At 37.0% G+C, this 23,549-nt stretch overlaps 1 long non-coding RNA gene across 1 annotated transcript; it reads right to left on the minus strand.

Moving 5' to 3' along the window:
• Positions 1–7,080: 7,080 nt before the first annotated feature.
• LOC148215925 (uncharacterized) lies at positions 7,081–18,962 on the minus strand. Its single transcript, XR_015796330.1, has 4 exons — positions 18,820–18,962; positions 16,945–17,126; positions 11,623–11,755; positions 7,081–8,690 (listed from the first exon to the last, which is right to left on the minus strand). It is a non-coding gene; the product is annotated as an uncharacterized LOC148215925 (long non-coding RNA).
• Positions 18,963–23,549: the final 4,587 nt, after the last annotated feature.

Consider the following 23,549-nt stretch of genomic DNA (forward strand, 5'->3'; position numbering starts at 1 on the left):
CATCTAACTAACATTGACTGCAAATAATTTGGGTTCTCAGCCCACAGCATGCCATTGTCTGCATATACTCACATGCCCAGCCAACACACCCCTCTAGCATTCCTTATACGTTTATCCATAAATACACTGAAACACCAAGGAGATATACATTTTTGTCTTACTTCCTGTTCAATGATGGATCAGTCACAAAGCATTCCATTTACTTCAGTCTTATACCAGTCTTATTCCATTCAGCAACCAGGCTTCAGCTCCATACAAAACCTTCCATAGTTCAACCCTACAGTATTCACTTTATCATGTGTTTTCACCATATCACCAACACATACAAGAAAGGACCTACTGGAGAGCAAAAACCTATCTGCACACCTCCTGACTAACATAAAGCTTCACTGCACTTCCTAGAGTGTGATTTTATGTCCTTTCAATCATGGGCATCTATTTTGGTGTTATGACAGCAATCTGCAGATCTTGTGCTTTCAGTCAGAGTTCTGACAGAGCACCTTCCCAAATACACTTAACAAACTAATTCATCATAGCTTTTGGTATCCTTCTTTTCTGTTAGGGAACAAAAATGGCATTCTTCCAACTGTCAGGCCAGATGCAGCCTTCACACACATACAATATTAAACAAGCAAACCATATCCATATGTTAATGTTTCTCCAATCACCCCATTACGCTAGCAATCTTACCATTTTTCGCCATTCTCACAGCATTACTTTTTTTCCATCTTATTTTATTGAACAGTAACATTTATAGGATTCATTTCAGTTCTACTTCTTGACAGATCACAATAATTCCCATATAAATTTCTAAAATAGTCCTTCCAGCTTTCTCTCCATCACTTTTATTCTGAGTTCCTTTCATTTTGCTGGAGGCTTTTTGTTTAGCCCTCTTCACCCACTTTCAAAATATTTTTAATTTCTATGTTTAAAGGATTGAAATGTTCAATAGCTGTACACACAGGAGGCATTGCATAGGACGAAGTGAGAGATACATAGTATTAGTGTATGGGGCCAATAGCAGAACTAGGTGATAAGAAAAGTAATCGTTTTCATGCCTGCACTGAACTGCTGTACTACAGGAAATGGTAGATACTACTTGGTAATAGGATGAATGCATCTTAATGTCAATTTCTGGGGAACAAAATAGTAAGATGATAGATAGATAGATAGATAGATAGATAGATAGATAGATAGATAGATAGATAGATAGATAGATGGATGGATGGATGGATGGATGGATGGATGGATGGATGGATGGATGGATGGATGGATGGATGGATGGACGGACGGACAGACAGACAGACAGACAGACAGACAGATAGATAGATAGATAGATAGATAGGCAGGCCTGCAGCTTCCTTCTGGATTTCCTGGATATCTCTGCTTGATCACTGTGAAAACATAATGCTCGACCAGATAAGCCTTTGGCCTAATCCACTAATCTGTATGTTCTGCATGTTCATATATTCATATGAAGAGGGGAAAATGTATCTCCTAAAATTAATACCTGTTTGTGAAATCTTCTCCTTCAGTTTCTTAAAAAGGTTTCTCCTCCTCCTCTTTTCTGTACCATTCTCATGGTGCTTTTAATTTCTTTGGATGCTGGGTTTGTGCTTACTTTATCGTAGTACTGGAGGCTATCATTGTTGTCATTTTTTAATTACAGTTCTTTCCATTATGCTGCAGGCTCCTGGCTGTTTACTGCTGCGATCTGCAAAAGTCCCATGGGGGTTCTCATGATGTCTCTTCTTGGGGTTTCACTGAAATGCAGAAGCCAGGGCAGCCTCATATTACTGAAGAGATTATTGCATAAACAAAAATAAAACATATATACACACTTTAACTACTTTGCAACTGGATAAGAACTATGGATAGTGTTGGAACACCCCACCTATGGAATTTTTAATCCTTCCCAAGAAAAAAAAAAAAGAAATCTAAGAAGAAATGTTGGGATCAGCACTCCCTAGAGTTTAGGATATCCTGGCTGTGCAGGTATGTGCAAGAAGCTTTGTGTTTAGAGTTGATAGATCCTGTGCTTTTCAGTAAAATGGACCAGCAGGTCAGCTTGCATTGCTGAATGGCAGTGTCAACAGGAATGAAAGAACATCAGCATTTCCTGAGAACACCCTATTCCGACTGTCTCCCCTCCTGCTGGAAAAAATATGGCTGCCCTTTTGTCAAGTCCACAAGAACAAAGCCCACTGACTCTTAAGTAAGGGGTATTATTCAGTTGCATCTCTCACTCCCCAGTCTCCTTTGCTACTGATGAATGGAATTTCAATAATAATATTTCTCCTGCTCTAAAATAAATTACATGAATGTGTGTTTTTGCATCCTCAATTTGTGCCTAATTAATCATTCTGGGACTGTAAGTTCTGGGAGCAGCAACAGCAACGTCATCTGTGAAAAGTGCTAAAAGCAAGGCACGTTTCTTATGCTTAACTGCTTAAATTATAAAAGGGGCACGTTTGCAGCTCAGTGGGAATTTGTGTGTGTTATGTTTGCAAGTTAAGTGCGTCCCTGATTGACTGAGAAAGAATCTTAAGTTTTTAAAGAACAGGTTTTTGCTGCTGAGTCACCCACATAAAAAAGAAGCTAATTAAGCTTTTGATCTGATGTACCATTGTGTACTTGGAATAAGCAAGTTGCTTCATTCTTGTTGGAAACTTTAAAGTGGAGCTTCTGTTTTAAATCAGGTAGACTTTTTTTAACAGATTAATGAAGCACATTTAGAGTCAAATAGAAACAATCCTCGGTTACCCCAAGTCACATGAATTAAAGAGACAGGCTGTAACTTACATAACATCATTGTGGCCAAACAGCTACTGAATAAAAATAAGATGAGTTTGGTTACTCTCTAGGGGTGTGCAGAGAATGGTCAAAAATGGATGCACATAAAAACAGGCAAAGTTTCAATCATACCATCGTGGCTGCCATCTTGACATTTTTCAACCACACCCTGCTGCCACTCCTTTCCCACATAAGCAAACCCATGTCTGTAAATTTTAAAAAGCCAAGTTTTCCTATACAATGATGACATAAAAATAGTTGTACTATCTAGTAAATGAATGACCAGCCAATTTGTCTGATCTCCTAAATATGTCTATATGTATCATTAGAAATCCAGTCCACATCAGTAATATGTATACACATTATTCTGTACTTTGGGGGGGGGGGTGCTGAGAGCAAGTGTTAAAAAAACCTGCTGGAGTTTATATGTGCTTTCCTTTTCACCCCTACCTTTTATATGACATTTTGTATATAATTATCCCTAATTTACACTATAAAAATGCCCCAGAATAGGCTTTTGAAAAATACCTTTTTTTCTGTGCCTTTCCCAAATGTGTGTGTGTGTGTGTGTGAATGAATTGATTTATTGAGCACAACATTTTAAAATATATGTATTTTTGTACAAATTTTTAAGCAGAAAATACTACATGCTAACATTTTGTGGTAGAACCTATTTCAGCAGATACTGATTATTTACTTCCATAGCAATCCAAATAGATATTTTCTGTTTCTATTTAAGTGTGTGTGTGTGTGTGTGTTTAATCAAAGCCTCTATGAACAATTTGAATATTTAATGGAAAAGTCAAAGCTTTAGTGCACTTAAGTCCTCTGCTGATACATAATCCAGTTTTCTTTTTCTTTCACAAGATATTTTTGTTCAAATGTCTCTGTGATTTTTATGCAGAACAATTTGTAGGGGCTTCCATATAAGCAACTATAACAGAACACAAGAAGAACTCATACGAGATTAATTGAGCTGATTCTTCAGTGCAACAAGAGGCCTAAGAAAAGATCCCTATGCAATATCATACTTGGCTCTAAGAAATGACTGGAAGAAAATACATAATAGATATGACTGTATGTAGTTACTGAGAAAGCATTTTTTTCCAGATATTTTCCATCAAGAAAAAAGTCTGCCCGATGTCTCCTGTTGGCATGATTAATAGATTTTATAGTGGTTAAGTGCCAGACTGCTGAGATACCTGGATACTAGAGTGGAATACTTGAACACTGTTTGGCATTTGCATTTGATTTTAATACATAAGCCTTACAAAGAATAGGAAGGTATCAGAAGTTATGAAGGGCCTGCTCATGATCCTTCCTCTCCTTTCTCATTGGGTTTAGTGGCTGGGGAACCATGGAAACTGTAACCCTACTAGGGGTAGGGAAACCTCCATTAGATTAGAAATGTCTGTGGATATGATGATCTACCACTCCACATCATTTTCTTCCCAAAGTTTTCCTTGTCTTGCATTTTCTCCATAAATGTAGAAAATCAGCATTTTTGTTAAAACAATCAGACCAGGGCTATAAAGAGAAAACATTACAAATACAACAAACCAATAAACAGCAAAATACATGAAATAAATGATAAAACTTAAAATACAGCAGCAGAATTCAGCTTAAATCTATTGATCAACCTTTATAATGTATGTCCTGATACCATTTGTTTCTTGGTAAGCATAGATCCAGAAACAAATTTAGCCATCTTATAAGTAAGTCTGGATTTGAATCTGATAAAAGGAAAATGACATAAAATGAGTCAGATCTACCTGGGAATTTACTAAAAGTTTTTAATAAATTTACTACTGCTGGGGAATTACATTTGGTGAGTCCCAGGACACAGCCCTTCTCTGCCGGGGTGCCACCTTGTGGAATCTTCTTCCCCCCAGAAGTGGGATTAGCCCCATCCCTCTTAACATTCCACAGTTCCTCAAGGTCTGGTTATGCAATCAGGCTTGAGGGTCCCAGAGGACCAGGCAGATTTTGCAATGGTTCCCTTATTAATATTATCCCCTCCTGTTTTGTGTGCCTTTATAGTTATTTTTACTTGTAATTGTTTTGTATGTATATATTCTTTTTAATTGTTGTACACTGCCCAGAGTTACTTTTATGTGAGATGGGTGGCTATATGAATATAGTAAATAAATAAAAATAGATGTTGATGTCAGGAATCCTTATAAAAGGAGCAATATAATAAAACATGTGCCACTGACTCAACAGACTCTGAGAGACAAGGACATAGCCCTTCTGAAGAGAGGTCACCTGAAACTCTTGCATAAGTGCAGCAGGTAGAGTGTTTAGTCTGACTAGTAAGAATACATGGCAATACCTTGGAATGAAGACATTAAAAAGGTAAGAAGGCAGGACAGTGATTTTGATAGTTTCCAACTGCACGGCATTGGCCATTTTGCTAAAACTGTTTGATCCATGTCCTAAATTTGCTGTTTCATAGCTTCTTTGGTCACAGAAGATGGTAAGAAGCCAAATCCCCTTATATTCCTTCCAGAGAGCTTATCCACCTAGAATGATATTGATCATATAATGTTAAGGAAACTAAACCTTCTGGACAATATAACAATTTCAGCAGTGCAGAATGCCTATTTTGCCAAAACTGGGCTTCTAGAGACATAAAGCTTTAATGGATAGAGCAATGTTTCTCAACCTCAGCAACTTTAAGATGCATGGACATCAACTCTCAAAATTCCCCTTTAACACATCTTAAAGTTGCTGAGGTTGTGAAACACTGGCATAGAGCAATATTTGGGGCACAATGAGGAGTTCCTAACACATACCTCTTCTGGATTTTGTTTTCTCAAAATAATAGAGATGTTCAAAAGCACAGGCTGCATGCTGTATAAAAATTGTGCAGTTGTTTTCCACTGAAATACCCCAAAAGCGGAGGGTATGAATTGGCCTGCCATTTGATAGAAAAAAGCTTAAAATAGCATTTTATGATCTCTGGCCAATTTCAGTAGCCTGAAGGAGTTGGGCTCTCCATGAATTTGTATGCAGATAGTTGTACGGCCTGTACTACATTGCAGAGGACCTTTACATACTTCATTTTCCTTGCAATACTCATGAGACTATACTGGTCCAAGTAAAGTCATTTTGTTATTGTTACCCTTAATAATAAATCACCACTTCTTTTCCACTAATTATTGTAGCAATGGCTCCAGATTCTAGGAAGACCCACTAATAGAGAATGTTAGTTCTGGCACAGAGTAAAATCATAAGTAAATACTGGAACAATCTATTACACACAGAGGTTACCCACCTGTATTCAATTCCATGAGTTCTGCGCAAGGGAATGATATTTGCACACCAGCAGTGTCTTCTGGACTGCAACAATGATTTGGGCTTATTAAAAGGGATATTGCTTAATGGCACTGATGACAGAAACTGCCTTCCAGATGACTGAATCTTTGTAGGTCAGTTCTATTCAAATTAGGTCTCTTCCTTAAGGACTATTATCTTAAATTGCACCTGATATAACCAGTATTGCCAGCTCTTAACCCATATTAAGTAATCCAGTGATAATATACTTATTGTAAAGGGCGAAGCTTCCCAGAAATTACAATCTGAGAGACAGAAAATGCATTAAAAAATTATACCTTTGTCCACTCAGCTGTTCTCATATTAATCCTTTTCATATTCATATTATTCCTCCATCTGTAAAAGCAATACCTTCACTTTTTCAGTGTAATTGTAAATGGGTTTGTTTAGACTGCAAAATATATTTGATAAGATTGTTTCCAGTCATGGTGACTTTTTTTGAAAATAGAGAACAGGAGTGTTTCACCAAAACAATCACAGAAATACTAATCTTTGGATTGGCCCAATATTGCTATAATAAAAATTTTGGATTGTTATGCTGGAAACAGATACATTCATGCCTCTGAAACTAGGATTTTATTCTGTAATGTAGGCCCCATCCAATGGTTAATAATGTACCAAATTCAGGATCCAAAATTATCTCTGGAGCATAAGATCCTTATGGATACATAAATCACAGTTCTAGGCTAGGATAATTATTAGTAATTTTTGAAAATTTGAATATTTTGAAAAAAAATATAGCCATAAACATTTACTTTATGCAGACACAGAACATTTTTATTCTACTTTCTAGTATTTAGGTGCTACTTGGAGCATCTAACCACAATGCAAATTCATAATATTATCAAATACAATAAAATAACTTTAGAAATACAAAAGGCAAAGGCAAAGGCTAAAATATAACCTCTACATAAAATGCCTTTACAAAAGTGCCAGAATAAAAAAGCCTGCTTCATCCAGCTTGGTATTGAGACAAGACAAAAGTTCAGCACCTTCACAACCTGAACAAAAACAACAGTGCTGTGTATCACCAGTATATTGATAACAACTCACTCTAAATTCCTGGATGATCTCAGACTGAGACTTCCAATAGATATGCAAGAGTGTGGGAGTTCAACTAGAAGCTTGCAGCACTCTGCTATGCCAGCAAAAGTCATTTGTTTCTAAAACTGGGTGTATGTATATGTGTATATGTATGTGTATATGTGTGTGCGCGTGTGTGTATTTGAGTAGAGCCACCACTGATGGCATCAAAAACCAGTGAGAAATGCAGTTAATTAACATAGTTGCATATTCCTTTTTTCCCCTATTAGGATGATTAATTGTATGACAGCTTAGCCCAAACCATGATTATACCCTATCTAGGTGTTCTGCTTCTTCAAGGAGGCCTGGACATCGACTGCACTGCCACTTTAAACTCTTTTGCAACCAGACACTATGAACTGCAAAGTCTTGTGAAGGTTCATTATTTACTGTTTGTTTATTTATCTTTGTATTCTATGGACTGACAAATTTCCTCAGCAGTTTACAATAAAAACATTTTTAAAATGAAGGCATCAAAAACAGTCAAAATAACAATGAAAACCAGTACAAGCAAGTAAAACGAATAATTAACAATTATTGTTAATTAAAATTAACAATTAATCAAGATTAATTAATTAATTGTATTCAAAAGAGGCTTTGTAAAACCTAATCAGATTATTAGACTCTGTTGGGGCTCTTCATTCCAAAGAAGACCACAGAGCTTTCAACCTACTGCTTTTTAGGAAAGGCTTAAAAACATGTTTTCTTTCAGCAGGCCCTGTTTTATAACCCTACATTGAAACCAATATTGAATATGTTAATGCTTTTTGTTCTTGAGGTGTCTTCCCCCCCCCCACAACATAGCAGTTAATATTCCTTTTGTTATTGGTTCTGTGTTTTTTCAAACATTTTACTATATTGCATATTCATAGAATTGCCTCAGTGACTGGAACAGCTTATAAATAGATTATACTGAACAGTAATAAAGAAGGTCCAGGGGTGCTTAAAGTCCAGCTCCTCCTAGCTGTCAACTAGAAGCAGCCCCAGTCTTACCATCCACGTACCTTCTCATACAACATCATTAAGAAAGTATGGTGCTCATGTCACCTCCAAAGGCGCAACCCCTTCAAGTCATCAATGTCAGAGGCATCACCACTCTGGTCAACTAGTCTTCCCAAGAAGCAACCAATGCCTGATAACAAATACTTCCATGTACGAGTTTTCAGCTGGTTCTGAGGTAGTAAGCAACGAGACCTCTATTCCATGGACAAGCAACCTGCAGTCCCCATGGTGGAGGAGTAAGAGCAGGGTAGAGTTGTAGTCTCAGAAGAGTTTTTCTCATTATCTTCTCTGATGTTACTTAATGGTGTTCCTGTTTTCTTCTGCTAGTTTCAAGACTGTCTCCTTCAAAACAGTAAAAAATACTTCCTCTTTCAAGGAGGCATTAATAATCTCTTTGATCCATAATTTCAGGCCATATTCAATTTTAGCTGAGTCTATAAAATCCAAAGGCAGTGTTCTATTCACCTACATAAGAACTGGATCAATAATGGTATTTAGGTCAGACCAAATTTATCCTCAAAGTCTCTAGCAAATTTACCCAACATAATCTTTCCAGGTTTCAAATATAATATCCATTTTATCACTATAAAACCTCTGCTTGGTGGCTACTGAAAAACGCAGTGGAAATAGTTTTACCCCCATTACTCTTCTTCATTTATTTGGAAGTTCATACTGCAAAAACATTTATATGATTACATGAGCCAAGAAAGCTGATTGCAAGGATCATACCACATAGTCACATTATTTAGAGGTGACATAGGACCTCAGGACCAGATTAGGTTCCATGATGTGTACCTGAAGTTCACAATTCAAAAACATAACATTTATATGGCACTTTTAAAAAAGAAGTAAATAATGTAATCATACTGAGTCTCAGCACCAATCACTTGTATTTTTTATGTCACAGTAAGCCATGACAAATACCACCAGAATCAGAAATATTCACCCACCCATCTTTGCTGAAAATATTTTTTTCTTAAATTTGTAGCACAAATTATTTTCCCAGCTGGCTTTAAAAAAATAAAAATCAATTAATAAAATGCACTTTGAAACAAGAACAGCAATAAAGTGTTTGTCTGTGGAATGTCATTTTGAATGTCAAAACCTTCTGAAACAAAACTTTGTTGCTTCCGAGAATTAAGCAATATTATGCATATGCAGTATATTTTCAGGTAAAAGCTTTGTGGCAGTCAAACTGAAGTGGTGTTTATTTTGGTTTATTTTGCTTCCCATTTCCTTCTCAAAGTTTACAAGAAAACTGCTGTTTATGTGGTAAAGCACAGGAAGAACCTCATTTGTTTTGCATCTCTTCTTTACTCAGGTGTTCAGTAGAACAGTTTACATTTTTGTCAACAGTTCTGAATGAAGGGGAAGAAATCAGATAGGAAGATAGATTAATTCTAGCTCTCATCACTTTTCAGCTGAATGTGTACATTAAGGAAGGAAATGGGTCACATATTCCAGCCTTGTCATTTCTCTGTTGTCCAGGAGTTCAACAGAAGGTTTGAAGGGGAAATGCAAGTATAACTCTCATGTATTATTTAGGACCCTACTTTATTAGGGTATTAGGGTATTAGGATGCTGAATAATGTGGGAAAGAATTATTGCTAGATGATGGATGGATGGATGGATGGATGGATGGATGGATGGATGGATGGATGGACGGATGGATGGACAGTCCATGTGTGCAATCCATCATCAACATCATCATCATCATCATCATCATCATTCACCTTGGGCTTTAATGCATTTCTCAGTGATTTTTACTTTTTAGAATCACTAAAAGGTATCTACTATATTCAGTGAAGAATATGTCTACAAAAACATATCTGGCTTTAGCTCTAGAGCTCCCATTAATGCAACATCGCATAAGCATTATATGAGCCTGAGGTACTGCCGTCAGTTGGGCCAAGGGATTCAGACAGAAGCTGCATGTACTAACTATGCAAAGGAAGCTTCAGGCAGATGTCCATAACCAAAGGAAATTGGGGAGGGGCAGCAGTTTGGAAACCTCATTGCTCAAAGATGCATTACTCAAATTTAGTGTGATTGTTCAGTAACCCATCATTTTATGTGGCCAAGTAATGGTCCCATCAGGGAGTCAACCATGCAGTCAGATTGCTTGAATCAAACCCACATAGGATCCTCTAAGACTGTTAACTTAATTGCTGTTTGTACAACTTTTTGCACTAAGGTTTAAATGTCTAAAGTATGGTGAGCCTTGTGGTACTTGAGGTTTTGGGTGTGTGCTGAGAAGGATAAGGATCAAGCAGGGACTTCATGTAAGAATAATGCAGTATCAGGCTTTTGATAAATACATTCCATATGTTCTGAAGCTGTAAATGATTATGGTTGCTTAGGGGTCAAAAACAACAACTTTGTACTATATGGAATCTTATTTTACTGTTCAGTGCCAGTAGAGAGATAGAAAACCACCACATTAATTTGGAGAAGTTGGTATTCTATAACCATATCCAGTGCTGGCTTGAGTTCACAGTGGCTGGTCAACATTCACTTGTCCCAAAGTTCAAAAAGGCCCATTGTCAGTGTCACCATTCAGCCAGTAACTCTTCCCCATGCTGTTTTTGCTGCTGCCAGCTAGTCATTTACCCACTCACCTATTCTTTCTCTCATTTGTTTATATATAAAGGGTGGTAATAATTGGGAAGGCACCTGAGCCACCATCTTATATCTCTCAAAATGAAGTTCCTGAAAGGGAGGTCAATAACTGATTGATGGCAATATGGGGCTTGGCTCCCAACCAGAGTGGAAGAGGCCAGAGCAGCAACAGATGCCTACAGGTGGAAACCCATTGAAGCATCTGACATTAGAGCCAAATAATTCTCAAACATAGTAAAGAATCCATTAGAAAACTGTTCTACAGGATGGAGTCAATGCAAACTGTGGAACTTCACCAAAAAAGTCACTTTGCCCCTAAAGGATTTTTTCCTACAGAATTGAAAAATCTGAATATCAAAGCATCTCATTTTCTCTCTCACTTATGCAGTCCTCTTGTTCCTGCAAAACAAACCCTACCAAGTAGGCATTCCTTTCCCCCACTATTTTTCCTATGTTTTATTTGTTTTCTTTCCTGCTTTTAATTCATATAATATAATACTGTAACACCAGGTCTAGACAGATCTGTGTTCATTCAGAATGCTAATTTAGGGATATATACACACATACATACATACATACATACATACATACATACATGTGTATAACATAATACACCCCCCTCTATACATGGAAATATACAAAGCTGTCCACAAATTATCCTTTCCCAATTGGTATAATATTTCTTTTGTCTTGGGCTGCTAAACTACACATCTTACATTAACATATTTGACTAAAATCTATTTTCAAAAGTACAAAAAAAGAAAATTAAAAGTGAATCAATGATCTTACATCTTGTAGTGCATTGTACATAACAACTGTATTTGAAAGCAGGTCTTTACAAAAGCCTAGCTCTTTGTGTATATTTGAAATGCTCAGTAGACAAGTTAGGAGCATCAAAGGACTTCTTCAGTCACTCAATCATCTAGAAAGAATTCAAACATACACAGCAATGAGATCAGGCATGTTCTCCTGGTAATTATCTCAGTACAAATTATCAAATGTGGCAAATGAATATATTTACATTCCCTTTCATTTTAAATTGGAATTGGTATCTGGCTTTCATCCACAATAATAAAAGCATCCTATTTTAACAGCATAAAGAACTTACAGTGCTATAGTACATGCATGTACAGAGACAAAGACGAAACTCAATTATCATTTTTTCAGGTCTTCAAAAACATTCAGTGAAAGGACCCAAGCTGAATTTGGTAGGATGCCCCACTCTAAACATAACTATTATTATTATTATGGTTTACATAAATTGCTTCAATCTAATTCTGTCCTAAATCCAGCAGTTCCAATCTGGGAATGGGTGGGCTAATTTTCCAGTTTTGAATTTGCTGAAGTAGAATTTATTTTGGGCCAGATTCTGTGGCTGCACCACTGAATAGAGGTAGGGTGTTGCTTTCTTTCACGTCATTGCTTCAAAGGTATGCTTCATGCAAATCTCCAATAAAGAGAAGTATTCCTTAGTAGATTTGTACAGGTCTACTGACCACTTCATTGGCCTCATTATACACAGTGGTTGGAATGATAAAATGGAAACACTAAATCGGGTTCCTTGAAAGGAAAGCAGAATATAACAATATAATTTTAAAATATCCCTTCTCCCTTTGTATGTGAATCATTGACAAAATAATTAATTTCCCATTACATAGGATGGCCAAATTGTGGCTCTAGAGTTTCATAAGACCCAAATCCACTTGTGTGTCCTTGAAATCTGTCATCAGATTTTGGTGGTTTGATTGGTATAAACTGGTGAAATGGTTTCCTGACATTTTAGGTGGAAGACAGTCAAAACTATAGTGGACATCCTAAATGAAACATGTTTAATATACATTGAAAAACAAAGAAAAAATACCCCAACATGGGGGGCAGGGTGACAGAAATCAGTGGCCCTGTCTTTGTGGGTTATGGTCCTCCCTTTCTGGAGTTGCTATCCTAACTACTGTGATTCTTGGTCCCCCAAAAACCAGTATGGGTGATCATTGTTAACAAAAATTGCCCACTCTTGCTATTCCGTACCATGGAAATAGACCATACTCCAGTAATCTGTATGGGAATTGAAGAGATTCAACTAACTGAGCATTCATTTAATTGTTCTTTGATTCAGGAAAAGCAGGGAATAGAGAACTGATAATATTGTTTACTTTCATGTTAGGGTTCTCATTTGTTTATTCTGCTAATGTAGTTCTTTTAGTAACTTCATTATCGTAGCTGACCATAAAATTTCACATTGTGTCTGAACCTAAACACCACCAAGGGGGAAAAAAATAGTACCCTCTCCCCCTTTCTTTTCAGGTAGCTTTTCAAGACAGGCATGTGCCTGCACATAAATGCATAGACATGCAATGGCATTTCAACACTTTTGAGACACCCAGAAAGAAACTTCATGTATAATTCAGCATTCTGATTTCTGTATATATTATCTAGCAATTCCAAGTTAAGGGAAGAAGGGGAAAAAGCCAATTATAGTCTTGGAGGGCCTGAATACATCTTTATATCATAGAGTCTCTCATCTCCTACAGCAAATCAACAATTCCTAGTTTTACACACTATTTAGCATAGAGCTGTTTTTCTCTTACCATGGTATTAGATTACAGCTGTCATCATCCCAAACCAATATATTCAATCACCTTGAAAGTGATAAGAATTATAGTCCAAGCTATCTGTAAGGCAACAGATTGGACAAGGCTGCCATTCATAATGTTTGATGCTGGGATGCAGTTAATATTCCTTGGCAACATATGCATAGTGTGCCATGAATCCAGTACATGAATCTGGCACAATTTTCCATCCTGGTGGGCCTTAAACCTATTGAGCTATAACTATTGTACAAGCATATATATATATTTGTACCAACCCTACCTGAATATGATTTGCTAATAAGAGGATAAACATACTCTTTATAGTATTATACTTTTCAGTCAGTTGTACAATTTAAGTACAATCATATGGGCTATAGAATTTGGCAAAGTTTTTTTTTTTTTTTAAATGACTCAGTGACATTGGAAACAAAGTCTACATGGCTGCCTTGCCTACCAGGATTTTTCCACACTCCTTAAGCCCCCTTGCTGTTACTGCCATGTGGCCACCAAATATAGGCTGATCAAAGAAACTGAGGGGAACACTTTTCTAAGACCCCAAGAAAATCTTGGAAGACAGGATGCTGTCTGTGAGCCTTATGCTACCTAAGAAGCTTCTACTGGAATTTCTTCCTGAATATTTTTTCACAAGTAAGAAAATAAAAGTTACCTAACCAGATGTAACTACTATATATTTGGATTTTCTGTCATTGTCCATGAAAAACATTTAAAATTTAGGGTGCTATATAAATAAGATACACATAAAAGACTATGTGTAACCCAAAACAGGATATGATCATCTACATTTGAATTCACACCCAACACAACTGATGACAGTGATAAAGAGAAAGCAAACAGGTCAGCCTGGAAGTCTTTCTGCTGTATTTGTTGTCAATGTTCCCTTAACAGAAACATAAATAAATTGTACAGCTACTTGCTTTTTTTGTCCTAAACCATTGCTCAGTTAAGTTCATTAAAAGCCCCTGATTTTATTGGGCAAGGAAAAGAGCCTGAAGGATTTCATTCTGCCGCTCTTTGAGTCAATGGAGTTTGTTTTATTAACAGAGGCAAGATAAACTTTGTAAACTAGTTCCTGTACATGTCATGAAGAGCACATTTGTATTCCCTATGCTTCTACATTAAAATGATTTATGAATTATCATAAAATGAAACTCTATTGCATGCAGATAAAAATTAATATTCATGGGATTCTCTAATTTACTTTAATTAATCCACTGGTTGCATACTTCCTTACTTTTAAAGCAAATATAATCCTACCAAAGTGGATTTTTTTCTTATTTATTTGATTTCCATTTGGAAAATGTCACACTGGAGCTCTTGTCCACTTGAATTTGAGCCATGTTCCCATTTTGAAAATAATATGAATTACAATCAGCGTAATAGAAAGGACTCTTTGCATAATACATAGTATGATTTCAGATTGGTGACAAAGATTTTTATAGAGGTTAGGTGTCTCCTGAAAGTGAGCCAAAGTTTGCATTTATCCTACATTTCTTTGGGCCGGTCACTGTCTCTCAGCCCTAGGAACCAGACAACAGCAAACCATTTCTGAATCTTCCCAAGAAAATGGCAGGGATTTTGAGGAATTTTCAGGAATACTGACTCAAAGGCACCAAAAAACAAAAACAAAAAAAACACCACATAGAACCACAAAAGTCAATTAAACAGTTAATGAACACAATCTATAAATATGAAGTATATTCTGGATATAAAATCAATGCTCAGAAAGCAAATATAATTACAAGATTTTTTAACACAAGAAGAAATCAATGTTTTTGCAAGAAGAATCTGGTTGTCAGCCGACTGAACGAAATATCTTGGTTTGTACCTGACAGGAAATAATCAAGAAATATATCAAAATAACTGTGTCAAATTATGGCAAGAGATTAAAAGAGACCTTAAAAGGTGGAAGAACTTAAAGTTATCCTGGTTAGGATCAATTGCCATTATTAAAATGAATGTATTACCCAAGATAAGTTATTTATTTTAAATAGCACTAATCAGAATTTCAGAGAGAATCTTACAAGAATGGCAAGAAGCTGTCAGTAAATTCATATGAAGTGGGAAGAGACCCAGAGTTAAACAAAATATTCTACAAGATTCCAAAGAAAGAGGTGGCCTCGCCCTTCCAAATTTTAAACTGTATCATAAACCAAGCTGCCTCATGGATAACAGAGGGACTGGCTTAGCCAATGGACTTCATAAATATTTATATTTAGAGATACAAAGGAGGATAAAAACTTAAAAGGACACTTTATCAGACAAAGTTTGATAAAGGTATGGTATACTACAAAGGGAACAATAAGCCCAACCATTTAACCCCAGCTTCTCCCCAAAATGCTTTTCATGTTGGAGATAATTACAGCAAGAAAAATGTAATTACATATGCAGATATGGTTTACTCAGATTCCATGAACACACTAAAAACCCAGCAAGTAGTGAAGGCTGGAATATACCATGGTTACTATATTTACAAATAGCCAGAAGGATCTCAAGAAGAAAAGAGGGACATTAACAAAAAATACAGAATTTGTAATGCTAATATAAAATCAACATAATTTATTAGAAGCTATGTACAAACTTTTGCTGAGACATGACACATGACATGACAAACCAAACCAAAAACTGTATGATAAAATGGATGCAAAACTTTAAAGAAATAGTTACAGTACATCAATGGGAAGAATGGCTGGTGTGGGTCTTCCGGGCTGTGTGGCCGTGGTTTTTATAGAGATCTGAAGGAGGGGGATTGGGGGTGGTGGTGGGGGTTAGGGGGTTTGGGGGGTGGGGGTGGGGGGTTGGGTTAATGAGTGGCTGCCAAAACAAGTTGACACCAAAACAAGCAGCCACTCATTAACCCAAATCCCCCATCCCCCAACCCCCTTAACCCCACCACCACACACCCCCAATCCCCCCTTCAGATCTCTATAAATACCCCCAAAAGGGTCACATCATCCTGGGCACAGAGAGAACTGCTCCTGTCTATGCTCCTGCCCTCTGAAGATGCCGGTCACAGATGCTGGCAAAACGTTAGGAAACAAAACTTCCAGAACACGGCCACACAGCCCGGAAGACCCACACCAGCTATCGTATTCCGGCCGTGAAAGCCTTCGACAATACAATGGGAAGAATTATGGACTAAATCTCTAAAAGTTGTAACTTAAAGGAAAATCGGTACAAATCTCTACAGATGGTATACAATTCCATCAATAATATCTAAGATAGACAAATCACATAGTAATAAATGCTGGAAATGCCAGGAAATGCCAGGAAACATAAGGAATGTTTTACCACATGTGGTGGACATATAAAAGAACTCAAAAGTACTGGAAATACATACATATTATAATACAGAAAATCTTAGAATTTAAATTTGAAATGAAACCACAGTTTTTCCTACTAGAATAAACTTTGCTGAACAGTGGAAGAAAGACACAGTCCCAACAATATCTCACTGGGAACATAAACTTGGAGAATACGCAGCATGGTAAATATAATCACTTACCATTTGGCTTTTAAGGAGTCCTGAATGTCCACAAATATCACAAATTAGCAAATGTATAAGAAGGGGGAATCAGAAACCAATAGTTCTTTTTATTATTATTGTTTTCCTTTTCCTGTTTTTACTTTTTAGATATTTTCTTTTGTTAAATTCGCTTCGTCTATCTTTTTTTCCCTTTTATCAACCTATAAACATACAATACAATAGAAATTTTAATATTAAGTAATCAGCTTAAGATCAAAACCATTATCATATAATCAATACTTTGATGTGAGTCACAGCAGTTCTTTTTTAATGTTATATTTAATTTAGGATGAAGAAGCCAAATAATTTTATGTTTGTAATATTGACATCCTAAATTGTAATTAATATTGATAGAATGTTTCTTTCCTAATTTCAATACTTTAAGCTATCTAAATAATAGAGTTCTAATAATCTCTAATCATATCATATAAACATCACTATACTGAAGCAATAAAATGCATCAAGATTTATAACAATATAATAAAAAGGAAAACAAAAACAAAAAATTCAGCTGAGATGTGCACTCATTTCAACAATGCAAAACTAAATGAATGAGCCCCAATAGTTTATTTTAGTAGTTAAAACTGGAGAAATCAAATGAGTAAATTCTGAATTAATGTTCTATTTATAATCTATTTCTTTAATCCATACCTCGTTGGGGCCCTAGAACAATTTGTCCAGGGCCCTGAAAGGTTATAAATGGTAAGTGCTCAGAAACTAAGGAAAGCTATCCAATTTGTATTAAATGTATGTTAAAGAAAACATTCAAAATTTCAGCAAGAAAGTGGCCTATATTGCAATAGACCCCCCAGCCAGATCCAATCACGTGGTTAAAAACAAACAAGGGTAGGGAATATATACAAGAATATATATATTCCCATTCCCAGACCTCCCATCTGCAGGGAAGTCAACAATGTCAAAATGGTGGGTATGACCAGGCAATTGAAGTCCCAGCCCCCCTTAACAAGCACAATAAAAAGATGTGCAGCTTTGACCCCTGATCCCGCTTGCCATTTTGACATTGTTGACTCTTCTCTGGATGCCCCCAAATATAGAAAACTGGGTGGCACATTGTTTCCTTCACTATGCTAGTTCATTCTTTGTCTACATCATCCCTTTTCTGCTTAAGATAGCTGGCACCAAAATGTGGTCTACTACAACAGGACTACTGCTCTGAATATGATTTTTAGTCATATAAGCATCTTACAGTTCGGGACAGTATCCTCAGACCTACACATCTGTTTTGTGCACCCCGGTACGTTAAGTGGCAAGATATGAAGCTTCCTGTTTCTCTTTCATGCAGAATGAATGCTTGAATTCCTATCACTCTGTTTTCAGCTTTTCACAGTAATGACTAAGACAACTTTGTGCAGCATGTTGACAAGTACACAATGTACTTGCAGCTGTGGCCTTAAACAGACAGAAAGGCCGTTGCCCAAATTAACGTTCTTCTGTCCTTGATGCTATTTCCTCAGTGTTCTGCAGTTGTTCATATGGTTTGTTCTTTGGAAGTAGATTTGTGTGATTTACAGCTTTACGGAACAGTCTGGCCTATCACACTTCCTGCTTGATATCTACTGCTTAACAGGAAACTGAGATACCTGAAAATAATTCACCTACTGCAAGGCTACTAGTTCTGTACTGCAAAAATCCAGAGGGCCTCTGAGTTGTTCCAGTACAGCTTTCTATATCTTTTTACTTCTATCTAGTGGTCATCCAGAAGTTTGCAGTATAGATAGGGTAGCTCTAACCTACAGGACAGTTTAAAAAGTCATTTTCACCCATACAAATAATGATGTCATATTTATCAAGAGATCAGAGACAGATGGTGCCCACCGGGCTCCTTGCACCCACCTGACTTTTGTTTCCAAACCTGTCAATTAAAATCATAAACAAGAAGCTGGCGTGCTGTAAAGCAAAGCTCTGGACTCCTTACAGGAATACTTCCGGGCTTTGCTTTCTTCTAAAATCTGCAGCACAGTACTTTATTTAGAAGCATGTTCATCTGCCTAGAAAAAAACAAGACAAAACAACCTAAGCTAAGCTGGGGTAGTAGAGCACAAATTGAGTGCCGCAAAGCCAGTTTCTGATACATTCTTCAAAACATTACTGTTTTGGACTTGGAACTACGGGAAATCTTGAACTTAATATGAAATGATTGGCCACCATATGCATATAGTATGCGTATAGCACACAGAGAGAGAAGTCTTAGAGTCTCACAGGCATTAATTCCCAATCATAGCCAAATTACTCTACTAGCAGAGATGCAATGAGAATTATTGGCCATTTAGTCCTACCTGTTATCTGCATTTAGTAATGTTTTATCTGACTGATGGCTTTTCTTAAATCAAAGCCTTAAAATATTAATAACAGGCTGTGATTTTTGCCAGAAAAACCTCACTGAAGTAGAAGAGAACGGGACCTGTTATTAGTGTATTTCAAAATGCAAGTCCTTAATTTTAGAGAAGGTTTTTTCCATATATCTAGAGATTGTAACCATGACTGAACTTGGAATTCTTTCTGTTAATTGCTAAAAACCATAATGGCCACATTTATTGATTGATTTAGGAGATTTATGTGCCCATCCATCTTCAGCAAATAACTCTGGGTGGCTCACAATACAAAACAATAAAAACAACATACAGACACAACTACCCTAATTGGGACTGGCAATTCTGTCTGTAAGCAAAGTGGTCATTAAGTGAAATACCACATGACAGCCCCATTTAGCGATGGCAGTTCCGGCAGTTCCAGCTGTGGTCATTAAGCAAGACATTATGTGACTACAACTTGCGACCTCCTATAGCCTTCCCCCATTGACTTTACTTGTTGGAAGCTGTCTGGGAAGGTTGCAAAGGGCAATCACATGACTGCAGGATGCTGTAAACATTGTAAATGTGCAACGGTTGCCAAGTGTCCGAATTGCAATCATGTGACTGCGGGGATGCTGTGGTGGTCATAAGTGTGAGGACTGGTTGTAAGTCATTTTTTTCAGCCCTGTCATAACTTTGAACAGTCACTAAATGAATGGTTGTTAAGTGAGGACTAGCTGTAAACACAGATGCAAACACATATACGTAAAGGGCAAAAATATGAAAGATGAGCACCTGATACATAATGTTCAGTCACAAATTCACCAACGTTAGGCTCCATTAGCAACCCAGCCCTAATGCCTGTGGGAAAAGCCAGGTTTTTACAGCCTTTTGGAAGGCTAAGAGGGTTTCAGGAAAGCTGTTACAGGGCAGGTGCCACAACAGAGAAGGCATGTCTCCTGGGGATGGGGAGGTCCTGATGAACTCGTCACAGATAAAATTCACTATTCACAGAGAAAGAATTTGCATTATTTCCAGAGGAATATAGTTTTACTCATATTCCAATGAGTCCTCACTATTCATAAATCAATAGGAAGGAAGGAAGGAAGGAAGGAAGGAAGGAAGGAAGGAAGGAAGGAAGGAAGGAAGGAAGGAAGGAAGGAAGGGAGGGAGGGAGGGAGGGAGGGAGGGAGGGAGAGAGAGAGGTTCAAACTCCAGAGTGAATTCTAATATGGAAAGATCCATTCTTAGTTTCAGTAAGCTATAGAACATTATTCATACCATTAGGTATAGTTCAACAAAATTCATCATATAGCATGCTACAAATCTGAACTCCAATCCTGGAAACAAACTTACACACTCACTGGCCTGATTTTGAGGATACTATATCTGACTTTAAATTCCATTTTGAAAACCATCATGGAATGGTTTGCCAGCATTGCAGCTTGATTCCCAACTGTGATGATCAGAACCAGCAAAGTATTGAAATATCCTATATTATTAAGAGCAACAGAGACATAATCAGGTGGAACAGAAGACACTGAGAACTATTTTCAGAAAAGCAACAATCATTCACAGGAAATTCAGAAACAGGGTCAAGCAAGGTAAGTTTGTCAACAGACCTGAGACTGATTTAGTACATCAAAACATTACAACATGCAACCCCATTTGTGTTCCTCTTTATGGAACCTATGATTTGTACAGGCAGGGGAGCCAAGAGCCTGCATGTAATGAAGGGAAGTTTATACGGGTATAAGTACAGATAGTTATTGAGCCAGAATAATCCCCAAATAAGTGATAGTCTTCAATCTCATAATGCTGAGGTAATGCATATTTTTAATATGAAAATTAAAACATTTTTTTAATATGTGTGGATTGCACATAGATAATGATTAAAAAGAGAGGAAATGTAGTAAAATGTGATTCTAGATGCTGTATGGGAGATGATGGAGACAATAGCTTATCTGCCAAGGTAGAATCCAGAAAGAGCTAAAGCAGGAAATAGTTAATGGAAAGTGATACTGTACTTGTACCAGGTTATATATTTATCTATTGTAAATAAGCCAAGTAATTGAAACTTGTTGGACACTTTTGGAAGAACAATGTCCACCAAAGAAGCTGTTTTATGATTAGGACCTTCATGTCACTCCAATGTTAGTGTTTAATGAGGGTGCCCACAATAAGCTCTAAAAGTTCAAAATGTGCTCACCAGTCCCCAAATGATTGCTTATCCCTACAGTGGATTCCCTGCACTTCTTATTCTTATGAGTCTTGACAATGCAGAAATATATAACACTACATTACAGTGATAAGAATTGGTTCTTGTTTCTACTCATGACCTGCTTTCATCCTCAGGCTCATCTTCTGTCATGTCATGAAAGTATTACATTATGCAAGTACCATCACCAGATTCATATCAAAATACCTTAAAAATGCATTTTAAGGAAAGCAATAGTCATCTCTCACTTACCTCTGGACTTGGCTAGTTGCTCCCTTGCAGCCAATCCACCTCCTCTCTTAGACCGATTTTGGAAGCATCACAGTGAAAATTTTAGATTACATCCAGAGAAGCGTTTGTTTGTTTGTTTGTTTGAACTTGTATGGCTACCTATCTCACAGGGCAGTTCACAACCACCAATAAAAGCAATAGAATAAAAACGGAACAACCCTTCCCACCAGGTGCCAGACTGACCTCCTGGCTCAACCCTATCCTAGCCCAAGGCATGGGGGAAGAGCCAGGTCTTCACAGCTTTCTGGAAGGCTAAAAGGGCAGGGTCATTTCATAGCTTTCTATTCATATGAAAAAATAGCCCAGGGAGGTGACTTATCCTTCCTCCTGCAGCCTCCCAGTCTCCCCAATACAGTAGCTGGTCTGGAAGACTTAGAAGACTATCTGGAACAGTAAAACAGGTAATACCAGAGGCTTCAGGGAAAGCTCAAATGGCACTAGTAATTTTAAGTCTCCTTCCTGTACTAGGACTCTGTTGCCTTTTGTGAAAAGAAAATTTGAAGCAATCCATTATGTGGAATAATAGCATCTTTATAATGAATTATTCAAAATCTACAGTCACTGGAAAAAGTGATAACAAGTAGCTTTTCAGAATATGAAAAAGTCTGTTCATGTTTCATTATTAATGGAAAGTTATTTTGCATGCATTATCTGGAAATCTTCACAATTACTAAGCAAACATTTCTGTTTCCAATTGTCATACAACGTATTTGCATTCAATTCTTCCTATGCATTATGTGACTTGAATGGGATCCAAGTGTAAATTTCTCTGGTTTCCTTGACCAGTTTGATTGTTTTTACAGTTCTGTTAAATCCCTTTTAATTATTAACCCAAACCTGACGGCTATACTGAATTAAGTCCAAAGTAACATTCCCCAACTTTCTACAAAGACAAATCAACCCCTCAGGATGGCTATTTTCAGGATCAAGGAGGGACAATTAAAGCTGGGTGTGCTTGTACCTTTTGTGATCAGAAAAAGCTTCTGGTCAGGTTTTACTAATTTTCTACCTGTAATTTCTCTCCCACCATGGGAAAAGATAGTATCTATATATCCTCTCCAATTTGTGGCATTTGGTTTGTCTATAGGATTTTCTCTCAGGTTTTCTGCTAGTAGAAGATGGGGACTAGAGCTGTTATCCCCTTCAAATTAAAGATTAGAAACCCTAGTCTTTTGCCAATGCCTGGCTAGAAAGTAATTGCCTATTTTTTTAGGCTAAATGGATTCAGCAGAGGAAGTAGCAGGCTTGGCACCAGAACCAGATGCAGTTATATGATTAGGTGCTATTTGGGGTAAAGATGACCAGTGACTTGATAAATAAACTCCATCAGCAATTTAGCCTTCTCCCCAAGATTTCTCCACATATTGGCTAATGGGAACTGTCCTATTAAAGTACTTAGTAAGCTCAATGGTCTCCACCACTACAACCACCACAACTGTTGCCTGCTTTAGGAGAACCTCATAATCATTAATTTTGGCTTGAATTCTGTAGATAATTTCTGATTAGAGTATTATTTTTTTTACTCCACCAAAAAAATAAGTTGGAGAGGGGGTTAAATGTGAGACAGAACTAGCTCTTAGGGGAAAGAATTAATACCTCCCCCATCCTTATTTCTTTCACTCTAACTTACAGTCTCCAGCAGCTGCTTTTCATTTTAAAAAATGTCAAGAGAAAATTAAACAGAACCCTCTGTAATATTCAATTTGGCCTTTAGTTTTGCCACACTGAAGCCTTCTTAATTGCAAGTTCTTCATGAAGTGAAT

Source organism: Python bivittatus, unplaced genomic scaffold (genome assembly GCF_059951505.1).
Source record: "Python bivittatus isolate LINGU-HERP-01145 unplaced genomic scaffold, Pbiv_v1 ctg000330_np1212, whole genome shotgun sequence".
NCBI classification, from domain to species: Eukaryota; Metazoa; Chordata; class Lepidosauria; order Squamata; family Pythonidae; genus Python; species Python bivittatus.